The sequence below is a fragment of the Alosa pseudoharengus genome, unplaced genomic scaffold, assembly GCF_046254945.1.
Source record: "Alosa pseudoharengus isolate Yale_2024_CS ecotype anadromous, Long Island Sound unplaced genomic scaffold, YU_APseudo_1.1 YU_APseudo_1.1_scf_17, whole genome shotgun sequence".
Taxonomy (NCBI): domain Eukaryota; kingdom Metazoa; phylum Chordata; class Actinopteri; order Clupeiformes; family Clupeidae; genus Alosa; species Alosa pseudoharengus.
Window position 1 is genome coordinate 15,348,968 of NW_027468640.1, and position 6,688 is coordinate 15,355,655.

At 43.3% G+C, this 6,688-nt stretch overlaps 1 long non-coding RNA gene across 1 annotated transcript; it reads right to left on the reverse strand.

Moving 5' to 3' along the window:
- Positions 1 to 2,099: 2,099 nt before the first annotated feature.
- On the reverse strand, positions 2,100 to 6,453 carry LOC143127974 (uncharacterized). Its single transcript, XR_012987761.1, has 2 exons — positions 6,284 to 6,453; positions 2,100 to 3,292 (listed from the first exon to the last, which is right to left on the reverse strand). It is a non-coding gene; the product is annotated as an uncharacterized LOC143127974 (long non-coding RNA).
- Between the last annotated feature and the right edge of the window lie 235 nt (positions 6,454 to 6,688).

Here is a 6,688-nt window from a genome sequence, read left to right on the forward strand (position 1 = left end):
TGCTCTCTCCTGGTTTGAATCCTACCTCACAGGACGCTCGTTTAACGTATCATGGCTTGGTCAGCTATCTGCACCTCACCATCTCACCACAGGGGTCCCCCAGGGCTTAGTACTGGGCCCCCTTCTCTTTGCTATCTACACCACCTCCTTGGGACAGATTATCCGTTCGCATGGCTTCTCATACCACTGCTATGCAGACGACACACAGCTCTATCTGTCCTTTCCACCTGATGACCCCTTGGTTTCAGCACGGATCTCGGATTGCCTCTCAGACATAGCTACATGGATGAAGGCACACCACCTCCAGCTGAACCTCTCAAAGACTGAACTGCTGGTCCTCCCAGCTAAACCTACCATACACCACGACATCAACATCAAATTTGACTCCCTGTCTGTTTCACCTACCAGGACTGCAAGAAATCTAGGAGTTGTTCTCGACAACCAACTAAACTTCTCAGATCATGTCGCCCGGTCATGCCGTTTCGCACTCTACAATATACGGAAAATCAGGACTTACTTAACTCAAGATGCCACCCAACTTCTGGTTCAGGCAATAGTCATCTCACGACTCGACTACTGCAACGCCCTCCTGACAGGTCTCCCAGCCTGCGCAGTGAAACCACTTCAGATGATCCAGAACGCGGCGGCGCGCCTGGTCTACAACCAACCCAAGAGGGCACATGTTACCCCGCTACTCATCCAGCTACATTGGCTACCTATGGCGGCCCGCATCAAATTCAAGGCTCTAACGCTTGCCTACAAAGTAGTCTCCGGTTCTGCTCCCACCTACTTGAATGCCTTCATACAGACATACGCTACCTCCAGACCACTGCGCTCCTCAGACGAACGACGTCTAGCTCTACCTCCGGTACGCTCAGGCCAATCCAAACTTTTCTCATCTGTTGTTCCTCGTTGGTGGAACACACTGCCAGTTCCTACAAGGGCAGGGACATCCCTCTCCATTTTCAAAAAACTCCTGAAGACCCAGCTCTTTAGAGAACATCTCCTCTCATAGCAACACTTACAACAAGTCTTGCTGATCCTAGCACTCACCAGCCGTCTTAAACGGACACGTAACTGTTAAAAACAGCACTCACTGATGCACTTATTCTTACTGTACTTATTCTTATGTTTTTTAAATTGTCCTAATATTGTTGAGAATTGCTCTAAAACTTAAACTGTTTACCATGTTGTTAGTCGATTTGGTTAAAAATGCGTCAGCCAAATGTAATGTAATGTAATGTAATGTAATATTTAGGCCTACTGTATAACAGAAAATAATCTTATTACCCAAGACTTCACTGAATTTCTGTTTTATTTGAAGAATGTTTAAAAGCTAGAACATGAAATGAATGAAAACACTTTTGGCTGAGAGAACAGCTATCTATACAAATTGAACACTTTTGGCTGAGAGAACAGCTATCTATAGCTAACTGAGTGTGATGCGTTTCACAAGTTAGCTTTGCTACTAATTTGACAGCCTTTCCTCATGAACCTATATAACATTGAGCCTACTAAGTTAAGCTATTAGCTCATAATAATTTTCGAATTAGTAGGCTATTGAAATGTTGTGGTAGGCTATAAATCAGGCATCATGTTATTTCTAATTTTGTGTTAATGCTGTTTTAGCACTGATAATCGCGGATTCGCGGTGGTATTGAAGTGTTTTGTAACCTTCAGGAGTTCATTTCATTTGTAGACTATTGCTTTCACATTGGGCTCACCTTTCTTGGGAAAGAAGGCTGTTAACACTTGTTTTCCCTCATTTCTTTTTTCTCCCTTTCTTGCCTCTCTTTTCTTTTCTGGGAACCGGATTTAGCTTTCTTAGACTTAGACATCTTCACACCGTGACCGTCTGCATTGCCGCTTCGGCAGAATGAACGTTACTTCAAAAATGCGCTTAGCAGGAGAAGGCGGACTGAACCATTTCGTGCAAGGGAGAGGGTGCCTGCCCTCAAACAATGTTGGCTTGGACACAATTTAATACATCAATCAACTGATGAATTTACCCGAAATATTTGCATCTATATTAGTTAATAACATTTATTAAGATAAATTAAGGAAATTATTTATTATTAAGGAAAATAAAATTCAACTCCTTAGGGGCCCTCCCCCCACTTGGGGCCCGGGTAATTTATTCCCACTTGTCCCCCCACTACGACGCCCTTGTGTGTGTGTGTGTGTGTGAGTGTGTGTGTGGGGGGTTACTATTGCACAACCCCCCAGCCCCCACAGAACTCCATGACATTACACACAGCACAGCAGCGAACATAACACATCAGGCTTCAGCACTGACCCAACAATCTGCACAGAATTGCACGCAAAACGAAACAAACAAAAACACAGGACGCCATCTGCACAACAAATGTTGAAATAATTCTTCTTCTGTCTTTTTTCCTAGGTATATTGTTAGATTAGCATTAGCCGCCTAAGTTGTGATTCCAATTGAGTATCTCTGTGATGTCTTTCTTTTTTTTCGTCTGCTTGTATTGGCTTCCTTTGGGCGATGTCCCTGCAAACTAGCATACACAGCAGAGAATCTGCAACTACACGAAAACTCACCAGGCAGACAAACATTGAGCCGAGGGGAGAGAAGTCACTAAAATCGACTGGACCCTTCAGGTCATGTGACAAGACAAACCATACCATCCATGCAATGAAGGGACCATAGAGGAACCCAAGTGTGAAAATGGCTACAACAAGCACACTTAAGCTTGGTCTGTTGGGTCCAGAACATGACGTTTTAAAACACACAGACATAACTGCCACTTTAACAATGCAGCCAGTGCACAGTATAAGAATAAGGACAGTAGAAGCCTCTGAAATGATTTCAAATATAAGAATGCATATGCACCAAATGAGAAAAAAGAAAACAGCGTAAAATGTAGCAAACGATGAACACAGGAATATGTGGGAGAAAAGCCCCTCTAGCGCCACCAGCTGGTGGAAGCATAAACCCCAGAGTCTGGTGGCTCCCAGGAGGCAGCCGAGCGTGAAGCAATCGAAGCCGTCCGCAGAACACAGACCGTCGTGCTGTAGAGAGGCCACCACGAAGGGGATGAGGAGAATCTCCAAGGCGTCGCTGAGGAGGAGGGAGACCATACGCTTGGAGACCTGACCGCCGCTGCGGTGATGCAGGAGCAGAGACCGTCCGGCCCAAATCAGGGCACACAGACCCGCCTGCAGACCGATAATGGAGTGAAGTGACAGTCTGGTTTTGGCCAGGTTCCAGTCTTCTGCTGACACATTGAACTTCCATGGTCCATGTTTAGGACTCATCACTGGTCAATCACTGGAAAACATACAGTACATCGTCATTTGCAATGCACATTTAATTCACCCATAATTATTGTGATTCCATAGCCTGGAAAATCCAGACCCTGGTAATCTAGAAAGATTAAGGGTCTGGCCACGAACAATTAAATGGTCCAACTTGAGGGGCAGCAACAAGCATGCATTTAAAAATCTCACTGCACGCAATTGGATAACACTACTCTGAATGATTTCGGACTTCGACGCAATCAGATAACACTACGAACAATGTTTACTGTCCTCCAACGTTGCAAAACTGTCTTCATCAGTTTAACTGGTTCCCCGGGATTCAAGGGGGAAAAGTAACGTGCATCATTGCTCATTGCCAGAGTGTCTCGCAGAGACAATTCCATTGTGCTCTCGCGAGAACTCTGGATTTCCAGGGTAGTGATTCCATGGTCAACCATAAAAGTTTGCATAAATTTATACTATTTTGAGGTATTCTTAATGGTGAATTCACTGTTTGTACGTTGCTTGCTTATCACATGTTGGGTCAGGTGACTCCTGAGAAAGGTATATAGACCCTTTCAAGAGAGTTATCAGCATCATAGTTGGCCCCACAAGACTTCCGTTTTAACATTCCATATGTTATCTTAACACATAGTTAGAGCATGTTGAAGTATGATGCCTGCATAAGAAATACTTCTCAAAACAACAACAACTAGATGTACCGCAGAGCGGTACAAAATATGACCGCCGCCCAGTCCACACAAATCACGCTGAAAGGCCTATATGATTCTAACTGTCTCACTAAATTGCATTATCCACACTCAATTCTCACTGGTATCTGCTAGACAACAAGTCCCAAAACATGATTAGTTCATAGATTTCACATGTAAAATTCATTTTATACAACCCCACCTCCATCTTGCCTGTTCATAATTCTGAGAAATTCTTGATTGTTTGTGTTATGTTTATGTTATGTGTGTGGGTGTGTGTGTGTGTGAGTGTGTGTGTGTGTGTGAGTGCGTGCTTGTGTGTGTGCCTGCGTATGTGCCTGTGCATGGAAGCGTACATATGTCTACTATGTGAGTATATGTCATACGTATGATTACTGTGAATGTGTGTGTGTGCGTGTGTATCTGTTTGTGCACATGTGTGCACATGAAATGGGTTAACATGACCCCTGGAGGCAAATATACGGAAAATGGTCATCCTAGGCCCTACAGTTCTCAAGATATTCACAGAGAACTGTGTCTGGCCTACCCTCCTTTCGGGGGGTCCAGTCCAGCGGGGGGGGCTACAGATCAAAACGAAAAATGACGGTTCCATGCTATCCATGTGGGGGTACATGCCCACCAAGTTTTGTGTACCCCGGTCTTTCAGTGTCCCGGGAATCCTTGTTGGTGTACGTCACTAAATGTACACATAAATTATTTTATTGTAAGGCCCCCCATGAACGAAAGTACACAAAACTTGGGAGGGTGTCATAATGATCCTACACATTCAATTTCGTGCAGTTTTGACCATGTCAGCCAGAGATATTGTGATGAAAAAACCTACATTTTTGCTTTTTAATTTTTAACTAGGTGGCGCTATACATGAAATAAGTGGTAATGGGATGGGTTGACATGGCCCCTTGAGATCAACATACAAAAAAAAGGTGGACCTCCTAGGCCCTACGGTTCTCGAGATATTCACAGAAAACTGTCTCCGGCCACCTACAGGCCAGTTGGTGTATAGTAACATAAATTAATTTATTGTGTGGCCCCCCATGAACGGAATTCCACGAAACTTGGCGTGCATTCAGAGGGTGTCATAATGATCCTACACTTCCAATTTCGTGCAGTTTTGACTATGTTAGGTCACAGATACCTGCGATTACAACACCTCATTTTTACTTTTTTGTGTTTAACTAGGTGGCGCTATACATGAAATGAGTGGTTATGGAATGGGTTGACATGGCCCCTTGAGATCAACTTACAAAAAAAAAATGGCCCTCCTAAACGGTTCTCGAGATATTCACAGAAAACTGTGTCTGCCCTACCCTCCTTTCGGGGGGTGCAGTCCAGCGGGGGGGCTACAGATCAAAACGAAAAACGATGGTTCCATGCTATCCATATGGGGTTACATGCCCACCAAGTTTCGTCTACCCCGGTCTTTCAGTGTCCCGGGACTCATTGACGGAAATTTGGACATGCGAAAAAGAAAAATAAATAAATAAATAAATAAAAAATCTGACTAAACCTATATGACCGCCGCTTCGCTGCGCGGCGGTCATAATTATATGGGTGCCATTGTTTTGCGATGTTTCATGCAAGCATCATACACTGGTTGGCATAAGGGGCATCCACAGCAGCAGGCTGGCTAGCGGGTGGATTCGTGGAAGCACTCCACATATTTGTTATTTTGATGTCTTCTTTAGCAATTCTAATCTTCTTTCATCCTTTAGATCCTTTCACTATCTTTTTTTGGCCCCATTCGGATGCTTTCTTTGACCGGAATTTTTTGCTAGTTATTTGTGTGCTCACTTGTGTGATTTTTGTTCTCATGTTATGCGTACGTTCAATGAGGCTCCCTGAGGCCCCCTAGAGGTGAGACCCGGGGCTGCAGCCCACATAGCCCCCTTTGTTAAGCCCGCCCTGCATGTGGTGATTAAACTTCTCTAATTAATTTGGACTGCCTTTTGTCCAGCACCTAGTGCTTATTAGATCTGGAAGTGCATGCCACTTCTAACATAAAAACCATAAAAGTTAACTGAAAGATATTGAACATTTTGTATGAATGAATTACTATGGTAACACTTCACTTTTAGTCACCTCCAGAACACAAGAAGTTAACAACAAACTTGTTGCTTCAGATTAAATGTTGATGCTTCAGTTGCTTCTATGCTATCTATGTTATATATATGCAATATATGCTATTTATTTATATAATATTTATATTCTTTGAAATAAAGGTTGGTTGTCAGATTTAGACAGCCATCAGACAGATAATCCTCCTTAACTTACTGCTTAAAATACTGACTTACTGTGTATCAGGTTCAGATCAGTTCAGCAGATCCTCTGGGTAACAGTCCTGCAGTGGTCAACAGTGTGAAGCTACTCAGTTCGCTAAGCTAAAGTGAAGATGGTCCCCTTTGTGTCCATATGACCTGTCCTCAGGTAGGGTCTTCACAAAATGGTGACTTCATAAACAGACGTGTGCTACTAAATCATGCAAGCACACATGAGCAGGTTAGCAGCAACAAGGAAATGCGTCACATACGGATGTCACACCTCAAGACTACTTGCTAAAATGTTAGATATGATGTAATGTTGTTAATACATGCAAATAACATGTTTTAAAATCACTATACTGCATTTATCATGTTTGTGATCTGTAATGATAATTATATTGTTGTTAAGATGCATAGTACTGGCTTCTCAAATGTCTT